Source organism: Muntiacus reevesi, chromosome 2 (genome assembly GCF_963930625.1).
Source record: "Muntiacus reevesi chromosome 2, mMunRee1.1, whole genome shotgun sequence".
NCBI lineage: Eukaryota > Metazoa > Chordata > Mammalia > Artiodactyla > Cervidae > Muntiacus > Muntiacus reevesi.
The window spans coordinates 230,502,002-230,525,088 of record NC_089250.1 but is presented as its reverse complement, the minus strand read 5'-3'; the positions used below and the strand labels follow the sequence as shown (position 1 = coordinate 230,525,088).

At 46.6% G+C, this 23,087-nt stretch overlaps 1 non-coding gene across 1 annotated transcript; it reads right to left on the bottom strand.

The window, feature by feature from the left end:
* Positions 1-17,441: 17,441 nt before the first annotated feature.
* On the bottom strand, positions 17,442-17,513 carry TRNAC-ACA (transfer RNA cysteine (anticodon ACA)). The gene has a single exon. It is a non-coding gene; the product is annotated as a tRNA-Cys (tRNA).
* Between the last annotated feature and the right edge of the window lie 5,574 nt (positions 17,514-23,087).

Sequence of the window (23,087 nt, the reverse complement as noted above, 5' to 3'; positions counted from 1 at the left end):
CTGCTATTTTTTGTTCGGTACATTGTAAGTATTATCCATGTATTTGAATCTCTTGAAACATTTTTTATAGCATAATAACCCATTGAGTAATGACTTATTGACAGACTATTTTCCTAATGGCACACATCTAGCCTGACTTAGGGCTTAAAATTATGAATCATACTGGTGAACATACTAGATATGTAGCTTTTTCCATATTTAGAATGACTTCCTCGGGCTGGATATCCAGAAGTAGAATGATTGTATGCAAACCTATAAAAGCACATTTAAAACAGTTTTCTCAATGGATGATGTAAAATCAGGAGAATGGAATTGGCCCAGTCTCTTGCTGTTTTAGCTCTGTGACCTGGGGCAACTTACTCAACTTCTCCGAGCCCCACAGTGGAAAGTGTGGAAGGGGAGGGAAGGAGTGAGAGTTCTGACACCATATCCCCTCAGCGGACTATGTGCCAGGACTCTGCTCTGAGATGAACTTTGGAGAGACGGCCCCCAGAGCCTCACCTGCTGGCCTGTGAGAGAAGGATGTGGCGCTTAGAGACGGGCTGTGATGAATTCTCCTCTCTCCTTTCAAGTCGTCTGAAGGTTTATGGTTGGATTAATAGTGTTATGAATTGAGTTAAACAAGGCTCTCCTTCCCCCAGGACCTCAAATAGCGGAAATCAGATGAAGCAGTAATCCTCTTCCACATGCAGCAAGTTTATTAAAATCTGTCTTAGTGTAAGGAGAGGCGCAGGGCTGGGGAGGTGGGGGCCTGAGGCAAGGGCGGCAGTGGGCTGGGAAGTGCTTCCGTGGTCCTGAGCAGGACACGTGAAGCTGGGGCATCAGGTATTTATAATTGCCTAATTAACATTTTTTGAGTGAGAACATTCAGATAAAGTTAGTCCTCCTTGTCATCCTCCCCAGTCCAGCTCCCACTCTTCGTGGAAGTGATCAAGGACTTGGGATTGGACAGCACAGGGCCCAAAGGGACTTTATCCATAATAATCGGATGCTCTTAAGCTTTTAATTTGATGTGCTGTTCTGGACCTGCCTTATCCATCACCAGAATACAAATATAGATGGAGGATTGGTTGGTCGATCGATTGATTGATTGAGATACTTCACAGAACATGTATAAAATTATTTTACGTGAATTTCTTGGCATAAATGAGATCCTGCTGTATATATTGGATGGCAGTTCGCCACCATCTATGTTGATGTACAGAGATCTAGGTCAGTCCTTGTAACTGACTGGTAGTGTTCCATCATTTGAATACAGCATGTTTTATTTAGCTGTTCTCCTGTTCTTGGACCCTGGAATTGTCTGCTGTGCTTTGCTAGTAAATTCCATGGTGCAGAGAGCACCCTGGAGCCTGGATCTCTGCACACAGACAATGCATCTCTACAGTGAGCACGGAGCAGTGGAGTTGCTGGTGTCTAAGGGCTGGCATCTCCCCAGCCTTCTCGGGGTTCTGGGAGCAAACCAAACAACCGGAAATACCAAATCCATGGTCTAAAGTATCCATCACCCATCTAGCCTCCTGCACGTGAGCAGGGAGAATAGATGATTCCATTTTACAGATGGGATCCAGAGAGGTAAATTTGTAGAGGCTGTAAGAGTGGAAAGGAAGATAAACCAGAAAGTGGCACAGTCAGAGGAGGTCAGGGGAGGAATTAGGATGGGAGTGAGGTGATTGCAAGGCAGAGGAAATGAAGAACCTCCTCCACAGAGGTGTCCTGGACTCAGCAGCACCTGTGTTGTCTAAACACACTCAGAACCCCCAGCAGAAAGAACTGCAACAAGCTCTCGCTAATTGCTATCGTCTAAATGAAGTGATTCATACTCCTTTGCCCGTGCATAATTAGCTAATAAATTACGAATGAGTAATCGTCTCTCATGAGGCAGCAGGAAGGAGAGGAGCCGTCACACACAGACCCTAATTTTCCTTTGGGACTATCACTAAATCATGACTCCCTTTGGAATCGCAAGCAATTTTTTCCCTTTATTATTACAAGGCTATTCTTGGCTTTGACAAATCAGGGCTTCTAAAATCACCAAGCCAAGCACTCGTTCCCCCAAACTACCTCTTTTATCAGGGAAGAACTCTCTATTACAACACACATTCGGTTTGCCAAGTGACCTTCAACAGCCCTTCGAGGAGGAAATGCAATATCAGATGCTCTCTGATAGCAGCGTTTCTGCTGGCCTGGGAAGTCTGCAAGGAGGCACAAGCAGCGCCTGCACCAAAACAAATAGTTACTTTCACCTCTAAATTTGGGAATTATCAGGACCCAAGGCATGTCCTCCTGAAGAATCCCCCATCCCAAGGGAAGAGGCAAGGCCCAGACACCGATGTTTTGAACAAGTGATTGGAGTCAGTGGACCAAGAGGATGAGCATTTGCTTTTGTTACACAACAAATTGTTCTCCAGGGCAGCAAGGTGGCAGAGGTCTATGTGTGTGACCTCACACATCAAGGTACCCTGGGTTATCATTTTCCTCCTTCTAAAACATCTCCTCCTTCTAACTTCTCAGGTGCATTGTCACTCCAACTCAGAAATCCTAGGGCTCTGATTTCCCTGGTGGTCCAGTGGTTAAGAATCCATCTGCCAATGCTGGGGACATGGGTTCAATTCCTGCTACAGGGAAGATTCCACATTCTGTGAGCCACAACTACTGAACTCCATGTTCCCCAGAGTCCTTGCTCCACAACTAGAGAGTAGCCCCCACTCACCACAACTAGAGAAAGCCTGTGCTCAGCAGCAAAGACCCAGTGCAGCCAAAAATAAATAAATAAATAAATAAATAAAAAAAAGAAATCCTAGGGCAATGTTTTTTCCTACAACAACAAAATGCACCCACTGCTACAAACTGAGAATGTGCTGACATGTTGATGCCCCAGGGAACTGGGGTGCATTTTACTGGGGTTGTACAAATTAGGGCTCTTTCATTGGAAGTCATAGTGCATGCTAAGTTGCTTCAGTCATGTCTGACTCTTTGCGATCCCATGGACTGTAGCCTGCCAGGTTCCTCTGTCTATGGGATTCTCCAGGCAAGAATACTGGAGTGGGTTGCCATTTCCTTCTCCAGCAAGTCATAGTGACCAATCCCAATTGTTTAAACTCTTTGCAGGATGAAAGAGTTCTGGAGATGGGTGCACAACCATGTGAATATTCTTATCTCTATTGAAATGTACACTAAAACTGGCTGAGGTGAGGCAAGGACGTGGAGAAACTGGAGCCCTTACTCACTGTTGGTGGGAATGTAAAATGGTATAGCTATTGTGGAAAGCAATATGGAGGCTCCTCCAAAAAATTAAAAATAGAGCTACCATATGATTCCACAATTCCACTTCTGGGTATGTATGCAGAAGAATTGAAAGAAGGATCTCAAAGAGATACTTGCATCCTCATGTTTACTGAAGTATTATTTACAAAAACCAAGATGTGACAGCAACTTAAATATTCACTGATGGATGAGTGAATAAAGAAAATTTGATATATCTACAATGGGATATTAGTCAGCTTTAAAAAAGGAGGAAATTTTGTCATATTCTACATTACATATGAATGAAACTTAAGAACATTATGCTAAATGAAATATGTCCATCATAAGAAGACAAATCTTACGTGATTCCATAGGTGAGGTATCTAAAATAGTCAAATTCATAGTGCAGAAAGTAGACTGGTAGTTGCCAGCATCTGGGAGAGAGAAAGATAGGAGGTGTTCTTCAGTGGGCGTGGAGTTTCAGTCATGCAGAATAGGAAAATGTTCTGGGGATCTGTTATGGAAAGTCTAAAGAGATCAACAATGGCAGTGGTTGACAATATTGTGCTGTATAGCTGGAAATTGTTGGGTGGGTCAACTTTATGTTTTGTGTTTTACTGACACAATTTTTGAAAAAAGAATATATTGTGCAAATATTCCCTTGTCAATAAAAATTGCATCATCCCCTCAAATGATGAAGCTTAGTAAATCTTATGTTAAGATTATTTTACTACAGTTAGACATTTTTATTTTTATTTAAGTCAACAGGGGAGTTTGAAATCTTATATAGTTAAAAGGGATCATCTTGGGTGATAGCTTTGAGAACTGATTATATAAAACATCAACTGCCAGGAAATTATTTGATGGTTAGAAGAAGCCAGAAACATAAAACAACAGATCACCACACTGTCCTGCAAGGAAATTCCAAGGGGGACCTGGAGGAGACTCAGGAACAAAAGGTGGTGCTTCTCCAGGGGGCTGTGCTGGACCCCTTGCTTCCCCATCCACCTTTGGACTTGGGGGTGCCCCCCTCATCTCCCTATCGGTTTCTGTCTCTGGGCCTTGGGGGCTAGAGCAGTTTGTTGATCTTTATTCCTCTTTTAATCATTAACCTTGTATGACCCTATCTCTAAAGTTTTCTTTTCCTTTCTCCTTTTTCCTTTTTCACTTCTTTTGTTTTGGTAGTCTCAAAAAAAAAAAAAGAAAGAAAGAAAGAAAACCCACACACTTTCCATATGGTGCCCTTCCTGGAGACCGGCCAACTCCCCAGTTCCCCAGGGCTGGTCCATGCATATGCATGGGCCAAGAAGGCTGTCCAGCCACCCGCAGTGTGATCACAGCCACCAAATGTGCCCGTGCCAGCCGGCCCCAGCACCGCCCTCCCTGCCTGTCAGTCCTCAGGTCTCCACTGTCCTGTCAGGCCTCTGAAATAGTGGCAGTAAAGGCGATTCCACACGCCCAGTGAGCGCACCGCTGATCATGGCGGGTGTGAATGGAAGAAAGGGGAGGTGGGGGTGGCTACAGATTCACAAGAGGCCTCAAACCCAGACTTCCCATTTGCACCAAAGGACATGATACCTAAAGTCACAGGGACACACAAAAGGACGGAAATAAGACCCTCATCCTCCAGCTTCCAACATGGGTCCCCTCGCCCGACCCCACCACCTGGCATGCACTGTGAATTAAGTTCTTAAAAATAAATCCCGTAATTATCTTGTGAATAGCAAATTACATTGTAGGACATTGCCACCCATGGTAGAACACTGAAAGCAGAATGAAGTCGGGGGATTATGAGTGACGCATAGCTATCATCCAGATTGCAATTGGTATAACACTGTCTGTTGTATCGAAAGTTCTCAAGTGTCATTATTTTGCCATAAATGTTCTGCTATTTTGCATTAATCAAAATTATTTAGACGTGTGTTTTATGGGAACAGGGTAGTAAATTACTGTATTACATTTGCTTTAGAGTTAAAGCACTAATTTGTTCAAAGAAAACATTTAAAATATATAATTTTTGTTGCCCTGATTTGGCATTTCTTTAATATAGAGGAAGAATCAAATATAGAAGCGACCCAGGTCTAACTCCTGAGCGTCTTATGAGCACCTACTGTGTGCAAGATACTGTCAGGGGACCTGGGATGAATGACACATGACTCTCCCCTGGAAGAACTCATGGGATAAGAAGGAGACAAAATGTGTAACCTAATTGCCAAGACTGAAGGCAAAATCAGAGCCATGCAGGTGGAGGACATACCAGAGGGCTGCTTGGAGGAGGTGGCACTTCAACTGAGCCCTGAAAAGTTTAACATTCAGGAGCTAGAAGAAGCCATGGAGTCTACTCTAACCCTCTCTTTTTGCATAAACTGAGACACAGGAAGAGGAAAGTAATATATTGTCTCCAAGTAAAATATTGACATCAAATTGACAGCTAACTCAACATGAGTGGGCAGGAGGTGAAGGGTAGGGAAGCCAAGTGGGAAGAAGGGGCAACAACTCCAGGTGGAAGAAATAGCATCAGCAAAGGCTGAACAGCTGGGAAGTTCAGATGTCTGCAGTGGCCCTTTAACGGATGTTAGCTTTGTCCCCCTGCCTGGGCCCCACGCTGAATCCATGGGGTTTACATGGCACTGACCCAACTCCAGGGTGGGCACATGCCTTCTTGTGACCAATCAGCTTGTTGCTCACTCCAGGCTTTCCTGATTGGCTCAGAGACAGGCATGTAGCCTGGGTGGGTCCAGGGAGACTCAGTGTCTAGAAGTCCACCAGAGCAACCAAGAAAAAGATGTAAATCATGGGCTGCTGGTGGCCCCACTGGGGACCAGCTTGCTTGAAATGAGTGAGCCCAGAGGAAAAGAACAGTGATAGATGGAAAGAAACCAAGTTCCAAAATAAACACTCGAGTCTTGAATTCTGCTGCTTGAATCCACAGTTGCTTATCAACTGTTGGAACCAGTTCATTCTCCCTTTGGTCAAATCAATCTAACTTGGGCTTCTATCATTTTCCCTGGAAGAATCCTGATTGCCTCACTCCAAGGAAAGGGTAGTCCAGTTCTAGAAAGAAGAGACCTCCTCAGCCTCCTGCGTTGGAATATCTGCAGAAACTAGTTCAATAGGTAAGCTGCCTGAGCCCTGGGAAATCCCTTGGAAAGATGCACAAGGCAGTGAAACCTCTGTGAAGGTTGACTTGCCCTCCAAATCAGCCTTCCTCCTGGGGTTCACCTGGGGTAGAGGAATCTGGGTGATCTGAGTCTGCAGGCAGCGTGTGAGCTGCTGGGTAGGATGAGAACCTCCTCCAGGCGAACTGTCTGTAGATCCCTCTGTCTGTGCTTCTCGAAGTCTCCTCTGTCCCTCCTAATCCTTGTTGTCTCCAATTTCCAAAGCCCCACAGCACTGTTAACTTCTGCCCAAGTTTTGATCAAAAGCAGGTGAAAATACAAAGCCTGGCAGACAGTTGGAGACCAACCTTCAAGATAGACTTCCAAACAGCCTACAGTCCCACAGATTCAGTGTCACAAGAGATCATCTCTGCAAAAGCCTGAGTCAGCCTCAACTAGTAGCAGGCAGAGAAGAACAGTCTCATGAATTACAGGGCTCGAAGCTGCCAGCCAGGAGGCAGGGCTGGAAGTTTGTATGTTACAAGGCTGCTGAACAAAGGTTGGCAGGGTGCTATGTGCTGAGAGGTGACAGTATCTTCAGTGACACCTCCCAGGACTATTTCCATTCAAGGTGCCAGGGCCCCAGGGCTTAGCTGGTGCAGGAAGAGATGAGGTGAGCCTGAGCATGCAGGAGAGTTAACGAGAACTGCAAGGCCAGGAGCTCTGCAGGGGCACGGAGGACATTAGAGAGCACCCGGCCTCCCCACAGCAAATAACCATGCACAGTGAGGGGAGCAGGGAACAGGGAGAAGGATGAGATGGAGGAGGCTTGGGGCCATCTGTTTACAGAATGACACAGCCCTGGCAGCGGGTGGAGAGTTCTGAAAGGCCTCCCAACCCCAGAAGCCTGGGGAGCAGGCCTCCTCTGCCATCCGCCCTGAGACCAGCATTGCTGACTGACGTGGCTCCTCCTTGGGTGGAGGGCCCTGTGCCCAGAGTGAGAGGAAGGGCCAGAGGTCTGCTCTCCCTCACCTCTCCTGCCTGCCTTCTGGAGGACTGTGCCACCCAAGAGCACTAGCTTTCAGCCTGGACTCAGGACCTGGCCCCCTTAGGCCCCAGCTCAGCTGCAACCTGACCACTGCCTCACCTGGCTTTGCCTCAGGAGACACACTCTGCCTACAAAGTCTAAGGAAAGTGAGGAGTACCAGGGATCCATAGGGCCATACCAAGAGGAGTCCTGGCCTTAGGTTGTAAACTTGATGGGTAAGGTGGCTGCACATTCTGGTGCCCACTCCATCACCTGGGGTGGTCCTCCAACACCCAGAGCAGTCATACATCTCCCAGGGCAGTTGTCCACCAAGTCAGTCCTCTGTGGTTTGAAGGAATGCCTCAGAGCAGGCTTGTAACCCATCATGGGTCTATCTGATTCAAGCCTGCTTCTCCAGCCCCAGGGTGAGGGCCTTAGGTGAGAGCTGCTCACAAATGATGTGTTCAATCAGTGGCCAGAACTGAGAGTCAGGAAGAAGTACCTACTCCCCTTCAAAGCATCAAGGGGCAAGATAGCCATGACAGGCATCTGGAGTTTGGAGTGAGTTGGTAATAAATTTGGGCTTTGGAATCAGATTCAAGTTCTGTCAGACTTGGGCCAAGCCCCATGCAGCCACTCATGAGCTACACAACTTTAGTTAAGTTTCAATGTAAGCTCTTCGAACTCCGTGTCCTCACATGTCAAGTGGGAATCCTGGGATGATAGTCGTACATACCTTGGAGCCTTAAACATCAAGAGCTCAGCGTGTTGTCAGATGTTTGATGTTTCAGCCTCTTTTATTTCTGTGCATGCATGCTGCTAAGTCACTTCAGTTGTGTCCTACTCTTTGTGATTCCATGGACTGTAGCCCACCAGGCTCCTCTGTCCATGGGATTCTCCAGGCAAGAATATTGGAGTGGGTTGCCATGCCCTCCTCCAGGGGATCTTCCTGACCCAGGGATCAAACCTGCATCTCTTAAGTCTACTGCATTGGCAGGCAGGTTCTCTACCTCTAATACCACCTGGGAAGCACCCTTTATTTCCAGGACAGCCCTTTAAAGCAGGTTTTAATATTTGTCTCCATATTGCAGATGAGAACACCGAGGCTTATAGTGATGAAATCACTTGTTCATGCTGAAAAGTGGCAGAGTCATGATTTGAAGCCAGGTCTGTCTGGCTATCTAATCCCTGCCCTTCCTGGGATCTCCCATGGCTGTGCCTGACATGTGGCTAGGCCTCAGAGAAGGTTGCTAACCTGGCTTGAGGATAAGTGCAAGGCACTGGGAGACCAAGGGTTGAGAAGGCCTGTGGTGAAAAGTATAACACCTGCAGACAGAGTTTAAGAAGATGGAGGCAGGCCACACTGTGGTCCAGAGTTGGCAGTGTCTGCAATGCCCGCAGCTCTGTGGCCAAGCCAATGGGCTGACCAGCCATCTGGGGTGGAATTAATGGCTTGGGGTGCAGTTGGAATTGATAGATAGCTTCATTTATTGATTGATTCACTCAAACGCACTTAGACACAGTATGCCAGGCACAAGGCAGTGGTTTTATGAAGCTAATGGAGCAGTGATATGACAGTGAATACGGGACCCCCAAGGAGGCCCAGGCTTTCCTCTCAGTGCAGGAGAGAAAGAGAAACCACCCCCCACCCACGAAGGGTTCCCAGGGCCCCTCCCTGAGGCCTGTTAGGGCTCTCCTCTCCCTCCCCCAGCCCCCTCACTGGGGCACAGCCTTAGAGCACACGAGACCACTCAGGACTTTCAAAACCACCCATGTGTAGGCAGACCAAACCAGAAATGAGCTACCCACTCCAATTTTGGCAGGTGCCCACAGCCCTTTGGCAGAATTGTCAAGCTGGCTGGCCACCTTTGCCAGCACTGATGGTGTAGAAGGGAGACTGGGAGCTGAAGTGTGGCCCTCATCTCCTCATTGAACCGGTATTTATCAAGCACTGCTCTGTGCCTGACGGGGGAGCCGAGGAGGGATCCCAGTGGAGCAGTGATACAAAGGCAGGGCTGTGGGGGCCTCGCAGGCTAGCCTCCCCCTCACTGCAGGGGGCAGAGAGAACAGAGACCCGCCCTGGAGAGAGGACTACTGAGTTTGGTTCCCTGGGGCCTCAGTGCCTCCTCTGACTCCCCAGGCTCCTCACTGAAAGTCTGGGGGGCGAGGGGAGGAGCAGAGGGTACCCCACACCTTCAGAAGCATCCTCCTGTAGGGATGTTCCTGAGTCCCAGGTGAGGCAGGTGCCCTCCCACATGTCTGCAAATGCCTGTAGCGCCCCCGTCTCAGTTTGTGTGCTGGCTCCTGCCTAGACTGGCCCTGGAGACATAGGGGTTTTTTTTATTATAATTATTACCAACACGGTTTGACAGCCGACACCTCATTGCTGATACTAGCAGCCTGCCCAGACCACCGGGCCACTGCCCTAACCCCTGTCCTCATGAGCACTCTTCTCTCCGGGGTGCTCCTCTGGTCATGGAATGAAGAGGGGCCGGGCTTGAAGGCCCTGCCTTGTTGAGTGGGCTCTTTCACCGCTCCAAGAGGCATTAGGACCAGTGGTGACCCTTGGGCAGTAAATGGGCTGGGGTGGGGGGACAGGGAGGGGTCTTGCTGAACTCTGTCCTTTGACAGATGGAAAAACGGAGGCGCAGACTCCTAACCTGCCCCTCAGTCCCCCGTCCCTACATCCAGCACCCCAAACGGGTCTCCTTCAAACCTTCGCCTTGTCTGCATCCTCTGATGCCACAGCCTTCTTGAAAGGAAGCAGGGACACCTCTTGAAGAGGTCAACGCTGCTGCTATGGACAAGGAAATGCAACCCAGCTGAGTGGTGTCTCGGGACCACCTTTACAGACAGCATCTGAAACACTGACTCTGCACTTGCCCCCTCTCCCATCTCCAGCCTCTAAACCCAGGTGAGAAATTGAGACTTAATCCTGGCAGGCCAAATGAACCCCACAAATTAGCCCTCCTGGATGGAGGGACCCGGCCCAGAGGCACGAGCGGCTGGGCCAGACAGCGGCTCCCGGGTACAGAGGAGCGCCTACAGGGCTTGCTCATATTTAAAACTTCCTTTCATATATTTTTAATAAAACAACTGATACAAATTCAAAACCAACTTCATAAATCAAACATTATTCAATGCTGGCGGCTTCAAGGTTTCCCGGTGCTTGGCTGGGAGTGCGCCTCTCCTCCAGACGGGTTTCGTACTCCAGTGCTGGAGGTTTTGTGAAAGGTTTATTGGATTTCATAGTCCCTTAAGGGGAAACCCTTTAAATGTCTTTGCAATTATAAGTCTAATAACACTTTCAGCCCTTGGACACAGCCTTGACTTGACAGAGATAAGGAACTAGAAGTTGCTCAGTCAATACCAAGCTATTAATCTCTGTCACCTCGCTGTCACCGCAGCTCAGGAAAACAATGTCGTTTCTTGACCTAGGTGAAGGCACAGAGTGATTTTATTCAGAATGTCAGCATTCATCAACCCAGATTTTGTCACCCCCTCCCAAACTGGAGTTCTTCAGTTCTTCATCCTGCCTCTGTTGACACCCTTCCAGGGAAAAGAGTTTCTTTCAGTCTTGGCCTATTATTATTATTTAGCACTTATTCAAGTGTAAAAAGCCTTTAAGAATAAAGTTTTTGCTCCCTTGAAGAGACTTGGCAGATGAATCACTTTGGGCTGCTCCTCAGTGACCCAAGCCAAGGACGTCTGGAAGTTACCAAGGCAGTGTTTGTTTACATATTTAAATGAAGGTCAATTTTTATCCTGTCTCTGCTCAGATTTGATTAGGGTGGGGCTCTCCCCCCTCCCTCAGTGGCCTCCTTCTCCTCGACCTTGAAAGAAACCCAAGAAATTGTTTAAAAGAAAAGCCAGTGAACAGCCTGATGAGAAACTAACAAGAATGAAATCAGATGGTTCCTAGCTGAGCAGTCAGCCATTCCCCCACCACAGGCAAAGGGACCAGGGAATGCCCGCTTTTGCCCACCTGGGACCTGGGCTCCGGTATGCAGGACGCAGTGCTAGTAGACATCTACCCTAAAGTTCAGGGTGCCCCTCCAGGCTAAGGAAGCGCCAGTGAGGCTTCCAAAGGCCTACGTCTGTCCTCCGGAAGGACAGAAATCACTCCAGAGATTTTGTGGCTCCATGGGAAACTTTGGGCTATGCGGGTAGCCAGAGAGGAGCAAGCAGACCTCCAGGCCCTTAAACCATAGGCCGTAGCTATTCTATAAGGTGCACCCCTGCTTCAGAATTTGTTGGGATTATATTTGAACCCTCAGACATCTTCAAACCTGGACCACCTTAGCTCAGCCACTTCCTGAGTCACTTTCCTGACTTGTGCTTAACCAGATGACTTGGCTTTTAGGAAGGGTTGGTATAATGGGCAGCTAAAAAATTACGCTTCTACTTTCACTGGTAAAAGCCTTCACATACCTTTTAGCACTAAGCACCTTCCCCGAGTAAATAGTTCCTATCTAGGAATCCTTCTGTTGTCGTTGTTCAGTCACTCAGTTTTTCCTGACTCTTTGCAACCCCATGGGCTGCAGTTTACCAGGCTTCCCATCCTTCACTATCTCCTGGAGCTTGCTCAAACTCATGTCCATTGAATCAGTGATGCCATCAAACCATCTCATCCTCTGTTGTCCCCTTATCCTCTTGCCTTCAATCTCTCTTAGTATCAGGGTCTTTTCTAATGAGTCGGCTCTTCACATCAGGTGGCCAAAGTATTGGAGCTTCAGCTTCAGCATCAGTCCTTCCAATGAATATTCAGGATTGATTTCCTTTAGGATTGACTGGGTTAATCTCCTTGTTGTCCAAAAGACTCTCAAGAGTCTTCTCCAGCACCACAGTCTGAAAGTACACTTCTTCAGCGCTCAGCCAGATTGTAATTTAGCTATAAACAATGACAACCCTGTCTCCTTAGAGAAAACTCTAAGGGTTTTCCTTTTTTACTGTGTGCTCCAGGAAGCTCAAGGTCAAATCATCTACTAGAACTGGTGTATTTGCATTAAACTTTAGTCTTGATTTTCTTCTACTGGTTGTATTTTGTCAACTTGGTATCACATCCTTTCCCACAAGTCACTCTGAATCCCTTTTCCTCAGATCTGGGGTTTTAATGAATAAAGACATCCCAGGAACCTATGAATTGATCCTAGGACTGGACTTGATAGAACAAAATATAGTCACAGTTCTGCCTCTGACTTCCCTGAGGTCTGGGTGCATATCAGCCAGGCCTCAGTTTTCTTATCTATAAAATGGAACTATAAGACAAAACTGTATGTGTGTGTGTGTATATATATATATATATGAGACAAACTTATGACAATGCTATATATGTCTGTCTGTCTCTAGGACAAAGCTAACTCTGATTCGCTGATCTTCTGCCAGGTACCCTCATTGCCCACACTAAGCAGATGCAGATTAAAAGTCTGGAGCCAGACTTCCCCAGGATATTGAATGACCAGCTCAGACTGGCTTACCTGGCAGTATGCTGGTTTCAGCACTGAAAAATCCCCTGTCCCAGGCAAACCCCCAGTCCCAGGGAAATCGGGAAGGTTGGTCACCCTACAGGTTCACCTGCTGGCTTGCCATTCACTGTCTATGTCACCTTGGGCATGTTAATTAAGTTACTAGTGTCTCAGCTTCCTCAGTCCTCAGAACAGGATTATAAATAGAGCTGCCTCCTGGCATTATTATAAATTGGAGATACATTCATATTTGTAAAGCACATACAACAGTTTTGGCACGTAGAAAACACTGTGAGTGTTCATTAAATAATGCTATAGCCATTTGCCTCCTGCACAAGTTAGAGAAATTTTTCACAATAACTGTTAACCAAAAAAAAAAAAAATTACTGACTCTGACATTCATGGAGCAAGAGATATTGTCCTGAGAGTGGAGACTGTCTCCGAGCTCTTCTGGGTAAAAGCGGAGGGAGGCACAGCTCGCAGGGGCCATCAGGGCAAAGCGTGACTCAGGGAAACCATTTATTCCAGACAGAGGGACAGAACCCACATGCCCTGCCCAGAGAGGCCAGCGAGCCCCTGGCCTCAATGTTTTCTCAGTGATGACAGCCATCAGGGAAGGCTGGAATGTGGCCCTGGTGTCCGCCAGAGAGTTCAGTCAGACTCTCTTTCCTTCCAGAAAGAGTCACAGAAAGGAACTGAGTTTGGATGTCACTGGTTACTCGTTGTGAGAACAGGGACTGGTGCTGCTGGGTAGGCTGGAGTTGGGAGCCCTGGGCTTTCTCTGGGGATTAGACAATATCTCTGCGGGGCTATGTGTCCTCCCCTGAGATAGAACCAGGCTCGACTCCATGGAGTTCCTCCCTTCCATCAAACCCAGCTGCCTGGATGGCTGAGGGGCCCTTAACTATAGACGGTGCCCCTCTTAGCACACTGGTCCCTATTAGGCAATCACTGGGCACTCAGCCCGCGCTGAGCCAACCCCTGACCTCCGGGAACTTACTCTCTGCTTGGCAGACAAGACTAACAGCACCTGAAGTTTCTTCTCCCGGCACTGGCTTCCACCTTCTATTGTTCCATCTCCCTCTCTCCTCCCAGGTAAGAAATGAAACTTTTCCAAGGCACGGAGGAAGCACTCAGCCCACTCTTCCCCTGTGTTCCCTGAAAGGCCTGGCTTGGGGGCCAGCACCTTGGAATTCCTCGTGGGCAAATACTAACTCCACAAAATAAAAGAGAGACTTTCAAGAACTGTGCTGTTCAATATGATAGCCCCAGTCACAGTGTGGCTATTTAAATGAATTAAATTAACTTAAAAATTCAGGAGGAAGAGGCAGAAGAACGGAACCCCATAAGGAGGACTGATACAGGTGAGTTCCCCATATTCCTTCCCAACTGCAAATTTTGCCTCCTGTCCTGGGAGCTTGGGGCATAGTACCATCGCCAGCATCCTCCAAAACACTGAAGATTCAGAACTTCCCAGCCTGAGGGCTCTTTAGGTCTCTCCCTGGGCACAGCATCATTTAGTCAGCAAGTAAATAGCAAAGTAGAGTCTAGATATTGGTTGGGAGAAAAGCCAGGAGATTGTACAAGGGAAACAAAATAGGAAGCTAACCACTTTCTAATCTTGTAACAGCCAAGACTCTGACTCTGATTACTAAGTGAGGGGTTCCTAAAGCGAAAGTGAAAGTTGCTCAATCATGTCTGACTCTTTGTGACCCCATGGACTTTATACAGTCCACGGGATTCTCCAGGCCAGAACACGGGAGTAGGTTGCCATTCCCTTCTCCAGGGAATCTTCTCAACCCAGGGATCAAACCCAGGTCTCCCACATTGCAGGTGGATTCTTTACCAGTTAAGCCACCAGGAAAGTCCAGGGAGTTCCTATAAGCCCCCCAAATATGCTGAAGTCATCAAATCAAGAACAATTCCAGACTCACCTACTGCTGAATCTGTTTAGGGGAAGCATCCAAGCAAGGGAGAAGGCTCAGTCTGTCTTTGTCACCCAAAGCTGCCAGTCACAAGAGGAAAGCCCACAAGATCCTGTGTGAAGTTAGGCAGAGGGCCACAGGAGGTCTGTGCATGTCTCTGTTCAGCAATAGATCTACCTTGAAAATAACTGCAGACTTTATTTTTTAAATGATGGCGGTTCCCAGCCTTTATTCAGGGATTTGACTTTTACTGGAAACTTCTACATGTAGTGGGTTTTGTTTTTTTTTTTTTCCTTTCTAGAGTCCTGGAGTGCTAAGTCACTTCAGTCATGTCCGACTCTTTGTGACCCCATAGACTGTAGCCCACCAGGCTCCTCTGTCCATGGAATTCTTCGGGCAAGAGTACTGGAGTGGGTTGCAATTTCCTTCTCCAGGTGATCTTCCCAACCCAGGGATCAAACCCAGGTCTCCTGCATTGTAGGCAGTTTCTTTACTGTCTGAGCCACAAGGGAAGCCCTGGAAGGAAGTGGCTATTCCCATTTCATAAAATATGGGGATCCGTTTAAGTTAAATATTTGTCCTAAATCACATGAGTAAAAATTCAGCTGGCCCACAGATTAAAAATTGACAGAGGAAATTTAACTCTGAAAGACAATCATATTTTTAAACAATACTATTAATAGGTAGGGCTTTCCCAGGCGGTGGGTGGTAAAGAACTTGCCTGCCAGTTCAGGGGAGGTAAAAGACTCAGATTTGATCCCCGAGTCAGGAAGATCCTCTGAAGAAGGGAATGGCAGCCCACTCTGGTATTCTTGCCTAGGAAATCTCATGGACAGAGGAGCCTGGTGGGCTATAACAGTTAATAGGATCATAAAGAGTCGGACATGACTGAACAATTTGGCACTCACACACATTAATAGGTAATATCTCTTGAACGTTCATAAACACCTAGTATAGAGCTAAGCAATCCACATGCATTAGCCCATTGAATCCACACAAACAGCCATCCTGTTCTATAGATATTGGAATTAAGTCTTGGAAAAGCTCAACAACTTGCCCAGCGACACACCAGGAAAGATAAAGATTTGGTCCAATTGGTAGTTATAATGTGGGTTTATAGGCCACATTATAGGGTCATAATCTTTTCAAGTTTGAATGAGGGAACTAAAAATTCAATAGAAAATGTCAAAGAAGAAATTAGCTTCTATAATAACTTCTAAATGGCCCAACGGAGCAGCTCTCTGAAAGCTCAGATGATTAAAGACGTGGTCGGGTGTTTCCTTTGGCAGGAGGAAATTGCCTTTGTCTTGAGAAACATTTTCTCTCCCTTGTGTTCACTGAGGTGAGACCAGGGTTAGCAGCCTGGAGGAAGGCACTGCAACTCGGGCACAGGATGGGAGCAGATGAGGTGTCTTTGACCAGGAAACGGGTCAGCACCTAAGGCACCTCCCCACACGGCAGCCCACAGGGAGTCAGGCCAGACAGTGTTAAGTTCTGCCAGCTGCAGGTGTGGGCAGGGGCATCGGCCTGGCTCCTGGGGCACAGAGCCCATAAATCAGCCCCCAAGCCTGCTGCACAATTGCCATGCGTCTCTTTCAAGCAGCTCTGAGAAAAAAAATGGCTCCATCTGCTCACTGCTAGGTAATAAATAAAATGGAATTGGAGCAAAATGGATGGAAAGCAATTTTTGGAAGATGAATTTCTGAAAGAATCGGCCACCATTTGTGCAACTTTCCTGGTGCCGGAAATGGCCGCCTGAGACCCTGCCAGGCCCAGTGGCTGGAGGAGGCACTCATGGGCAAGAAAAGAGAGAAGAATGGTCCTTCCTGGTGACAGACTGGTCAGGAAGGAGTTCTTTACAAAGAACTTCCTGTTCCTGACTCCTCCCCCTTCTCTTTGTCCTTCTCTTTCATCTTCTCCATCATCATCTCCATCATTATCACCATCACCATCATCACTATCACCACCATCTTCATCATCACCAGCCTTATCACTACCATCATCATTGTCATGCTTATTTGACTAATTGACTTATTGACACCCTGCTGTACACCAGCATGCTGCTGAAATCTCCAATATCTTTATGAGAATTACCTCCTTTCAAGTCTCATTGAGGCCTGCCCTGCCCACACTATGTAAAACTGCAAACCCCCTCCCCATTGCATTCACAGATACTCTTTTTTTCCAGTTTTACTGAGGCATAATTGACATGTATCACAGTATGAGTTTCAGGTGTCTGGCATAAAGATTTGAATTACAGATGTTGTGAAATGATTACCAGGATAAATTCAGTTAACACCAATCATCTCATATAAATACAATAAAAGGAAATAGAAAGAATAAAGAGAAAAAAAATGTCACCTTATAATGAGAACTCTTGAGATTTATCCTCTTAACAACTTTCATATATAGCATACGGCATTGGTAACTAGTCATGTTGTATGTTGGCTCTCTAGTAGCATAGATGATCTTAAGGGGATTTGTCTGATTTTCTGCCACTGTATCCTCAGTGCTAAGAATAACTCCTGACCTATGGAAAGTGAAAGAAAGAAAGTGAAGTCACTTAGTCGTGTCCAACTCTTTGTGATCCCGTGGACTGTAGCCTACCAAGGTTCTCCATCCATGGGATTTTCCAAGCAAGAGTACTGGAGCAGGTTGCCATTTCCTTCTCCAGAGGATCTTCCCAACCTAGGAATCGAACCCAGGTCTCCTGCATTGTAGGCAGACGCTTTACCATCTGAGCCACTAGGGAAAGCCCTCAATAAATGTACTGGATAAGTGAAGGAGTGAATCCTTCCCTGGAATCCTCACAACCCTATGAGACATACCTGGCCTATGCCTATCTCTTCACATTCATCTCTTGTTCCTGGCCCCACTACATCTCGTATACACTGTGACATAGAGTTATAGTCCCTCTAACACTGTAGCTCGTGGCCTCCTTCTTGGTGCATGCCCTTCCCCTTACCTGACAGCCGTCTGCACACACCTTCAGGCAGTTTCAGCTCTTCCTCCAGCTCTGCTCTGACCACTCAGAAGAGTCACCCATGATATTCTTCCTTGTCAGCTCTTACAAAGGATGTGCTTATTTGTTTACTTGCAGGAGTGGACTTCTGCCTGGATTCAGTCCACAGGGGCAGTAGATTTCTCTAGATCACCAGAACTCAGCATGGAGCCTGGCACAGAGCAGGTACTCCAAGAAATATTCTTAACTTATTTATAGATGAGGAAATTGGAACGAGGAGCTGGGACTTGATATTAGGTCTAAATCCAAAGTCCATAAACTTGGGCACCACCGTATGTGGTTCTCTGAGTTTGTTTGGTTCTTGTTAAGTTCAGCCACATCCATGGCCATGTCCACTATCTGCCCTGCTTCCCAGGTGACCTCCTTCAGCTCCTTTCTAAGGCAATCACATCCTTGTTCGTGCTTTCAGTGAATATGTATCAGGCACCTCTGGGCCTGATGCTGTTCTAGAAGATGTGGTCAGTGTAGACCAGAACCCTGCTCTCATGCAGCATACACTTTAGTGAGACAATAACTAGTAAGAAAAGGAAGGGGAAATTTCAGAGCAGGACAAATGTAGTGAAGACAATAAACATGAGAGTGATGTGGCAGAGAGTGGTAAAGAGGTGAGCAGTTACTCTAAATAAGGTGTTTGCATGTCATTCTCCTATTTTTGCTTTCCAAGAAATCAGAAAAACCCTCTTAACCACTTTTCCTGCTCCACAGGCAGCTTTTTAGCAACTACCTCTGCTTAGTCTGACCCTCTGCATCAGCCCAATAGATGAGACTGTATCCATCAGAGCAGGGGACAGAATGAAAAAAATAGAATCCCTCCTGGCCCTGGGCAAAAACTCCTGGTCAAGCCTTGTGATACATGAACCTGAAATTCCTAGTGCATCTGACACACTTGGGGTGGAGACCAGCATAGAACATGTACCCCACCCCCCCCCCCCAGCAGGTTTGGAGACTCAGACAATGTGCCCGTTCTTTCTCTGGGTCACATGTGGATAATTTAGGGCTAACTGTGGTTTTACCTATAATTTCAAAGACCTACATCAGAAGTGAGAGTTTTACCCTCCCAAGAAGAGTAGAAGGGGCTTAATCACATCTGTATGTGATTAAATAGTCCGTTTTCCCATGTAGCATAATGATGCTGAAGCTGAAGCTCCAATACGTTGGCCACCTGATGCAAAAAACTGACTCTTTGGAAAAGACCCTGATGCTAGGAAAGATTGAAGGCAGGAGGAGAAGGGGATGACAGAGAATGAGATTGTTGGATGGCATCATCAACTCGATGGATATGAGTTTGAGCAAGCTCCAGGAGTTGGTGATGGACAGGGAAACCTGGCGTGCTGCAGTCCATGGGGTCACAAAGAGTTGGACATGACTGAGTGACTGAACTGAACTGAAGACGTAGCATAAGGCAATACAACTTTAAGGCAAGGGAAATGCCCCATAGGTTCCTCCGGAAAAAGCTGGTCAACTGCCTGCCCCAGGCTCTTCCCCATCCTAAACTCACCCACCCAGATGGAGGAAGTGGAATGCTGCAGACCTGGGTTCTGAGCTGACTCCACCACTCGCTTTGTGACCCTGACACATCCTTATCCTTCCTTAACCTCACCTTTTCTACGTATACAAGGGGAAAACTAGCTTTATCTTACCTTCCTCACAGGCCAGCTGTGAGGCTGTGAATACTGACCTCGTGTGACTTCTCCAAACCTTCGTCTATACTAACTCACCCCAAAGATCAAAGACCTCAGTGTGCATGTGTGCGTGCATGCTCAGTCGCTCAGTTGTGTCTGACTCTTTGTCACCCTATGAACTGTAGCCCCCCAGACTTCTCCGTCCATGGATTCTCCAGGCAAGAATCCTGGAGTGGGTTTCCCTACCCTCCTCCAGGGGATCTTCCTGGCCCAGGGGTCGAACCCAAGTCTCCTGCATCTTCTGCGTTGCAGCAGATTCTTTACTGCTGAGCCACCAGGGAAGCCTAAAAAGACCTCAGTAACTACCATCAAATGCATTGGATGGATGGACTGATGGATGGATGGAACCCAATTAGTTCAAATGTCTTAGGGCAGCTTCCTAAGGGTAGAAAAATTGAAGGGAAGTTGGCTTAAGAGTGACCATGAGAAGCTAGGGATGCCCTACTTAGACCAAGAGGCTGATGAAGGTCACCTCTCTTCCTCATGTTGTCTCTTATTTGTGAAAAGTGCACAGGGTTGACTGGGGTGGGATCTTTGACAGCAGAGTAAAGGGTTATAAAACAGAGTAAGAACTGTGACTCCTCTTGTTTCCTGGGGTGAGGGATGGGGAAGAGTGCAGGACACTGAAAATTTCAAATGGCTTTAAGAGGTGTGGAGACCTCTATAATTTAACAGCGTCTCTCACTATGCCTTTCTGTCTCTGTCCCTTTCTCCCATTGGGCTGGGCCTGGCATCTCTCAGGATGGCCTTTTGAATTGAAAGCTCCATAAATATCAGGGCTTCCCAGGTGACGCTAGTGATAAAGAACCCCCCTGCCAATGCAGGAGATGTAAGAGACATGGGTCAGGAAGATCCCCTGGAGGAGGGCACAGCAACCCACTTCAGTATTTTTGCCTGGAGAATCTCAGAGAGAGAGGAACCTGGCAGGCTACAGTCCATAGGTTGCAAAGACGACTGAAGTTGGACACGACTGAAGCAACTTAGCATAAATATCAAGCATCTTTGTGACAGCACAGTCCGTTGTTCACTAGCCCAACTTCATTCTGCATAGCAGGAAAGGATGAAGCACAAGGAAGAAATGAGGTCAGTAGAAACAAAGCCAGAATGGAAATTGCTACAAAAATATAAGTGTTTATTTCAAAGCTAATGAGGCAAACCACACTTCAGGAAAATGGTAATTATAACTTGACGGTAATAGATTGGAGGTGCTGTTGCTGCTGCTGCTGCACACTCCCCTTCCAAGCAGTGTTGCTCTCCGGGCCTCCCTCCTCCAGGATCCAGCAACTCATAGGAGCCCAGGCTCAGGCAAACAGGTGGACATCCTTGAGGGGAGGGGGTCCCAGTCACTCCTAGGGGTCCAGGCCCTGCCCAGAGCCCTTAATAGCTCTGCCATGTCCATCAATGCCACCTCTTTCCTCCCCACAGCTCTTCACTTGCTCCTCTGTAGGACCTGAGGTTTCCCAAATGTCACTCACTTACACAGCATCTTCACAGCTTTTGCCATATCCACTTATCATCTGTCCCTTCTTTTTTAAAATTATTTTTCCTTTAATTTGATTTATTTACTTTTTATTGGGGTATAGTTGCTTTACAAAATTGTGTTGGTTTCTGTTGTCCAAAGAAGTGAATTAGCCGTATATGTATGTACTTATCCCTTCCCTCTTAGATCTCCCTCCCATTTCACCCCCATCTCACTCCTCTAGGTCACCACAGAGCACCAAGCTGAGCTCCCTATACTGTACCACAGGTTCCCACTAGCTGTCTGTTTTACACATGGTGATGCATGTACATCTATCTCAGTCTCCCAGTTCATCCCACCTCCCCACCCTTCCTGTCCACACATCCATTCCCTACAGCTACCCTGCAAATAGGTTCATAAGTACCATTTTTCTAGATTCCACATACATGCACTAATATATGATATTTATTTAATTTCAAGGTGTAACTTTATGATATAATTGCTACTGATGAAAAACTGGATCACCTGTCATAATTAATTAAGCATATAATTCTTAAACATATTCTTCCATGTGTCACCTAAAATCTTGCTTATAAGGTAGAAGTGGTCCCCCTTGAGAATTAAAATCAATCCTAATCTGAATTCACCTCACTATGACTTTCAAGTCCTGAGATGCTTTTGGAACTAAGAAGATTGTCCCGTATCAAAAATTCATCACAGTGTATTGCTATTCATTCACTCACTCATTCATTCATTCAATTCATTCCATAGTTAAGTATCAAGCTAACATGTGGCAGGCACTGTTTTGAACACTTGACATACAACGATTAGTAAAACAGACCAAAATATGTCAACTAGACAGTAGGGTAGCCTCATGGAGAAAGTAAGCTGGGAAGGAAGGGAGACAGGCAGCCACGTGGCATCTAGTAGAAGAGGATTCCCAGCCGGGGACCAGCCATTGCCAAGGCCCTTGATGAAGGAGCAACCAGGAGGCTGGTATAAGTGATGCTGAGAATAGTAGGGGAAGAGGTGAGAGAAGTGGCAGGGACCAGACCACATGGGCCTTCTGGGCCAGTGGAAGAATCTGGGTTTTATTTTGTGGGAAATTTGGAGCCATTGAAGGATTTCCAGCAGAAGCAAGGAATGATCTAACTTGTATTTTTAAAGAACTACTATGGCTATTCAAGTCAGACTAGGCTATTGGAGAGTGGGGGTTGGGAGAAGGTCAAGAATAGAAGCAAGGAGGCCTGGTGTTAAAAGACCATCAAAATCAACCAATAATGAGATGTTAGTGGGTGGATAGAGTGGTTGATGCCAAGAAGTTAGATTCTGGATATATTGTTAAGATGCAATTTGAAGGATTAACTATGGGATATGAAACAGAGAAGTCAAGAATGACACCAAAATTTCTGACCTGAGTAACCAAAAGTACTGAATCAACATTGACTGAGAGGGAGATGATTGAGAAGATTAGGTTTGTAGGGGAAGGAGCTCAGTTTGGAATTAGAAAGGTTGAAGGTGTCTATTGGATATCTCTGATAAACGGTGCAATTGCCACAAATGTTTGCTATATTTCCCCCACTTAATTGTTGTCAAGATGGTCCATAGGACTTGATTTGGCCAATGAAATGTGAGCAGAAGTTTCAAGAACCAGTTTATGGTTTGCCATGTTTTCTATTTTCCCTAAAATTGTGTTCCCCACTGTTCCAGGTGGGAGCTGTTGCATCAGCCTAAGTTCTGAGTGATGACATAGTGCATAGCATGAGTAAGAAATAAACTTTTTTGTGACATGCCACTGAGACTCGACATCATCACTAGCAAAGCATAACGTAGTCTTTCCCATCTGGAACAGCATCCTGGTGGGAATGTCAAGTAGGCAGTGGGGACACTTGTCTTGAGTGAAAGAGAGAGGTCCAGGCTGGAGAAATAAATTGGGAATCCACTGACATAAGGGTGGTATTTGAAGCCTTAATACCTGGTGAAGCCAAGGAAAGACACACAAGGAAAGAGGGCCAAGAACTGAGTCTTGGAACCTCCAACATTCAGAGGTGAGAGGAGGAGGAGGAGGAGGATTGTTGGACTGATGCTCCTCAAGAGGCAAGAAGGAGCAGAACTTAGTGCACAACTGGAAGGATCGGTTTCATATTGGGGCCCAAACAATTC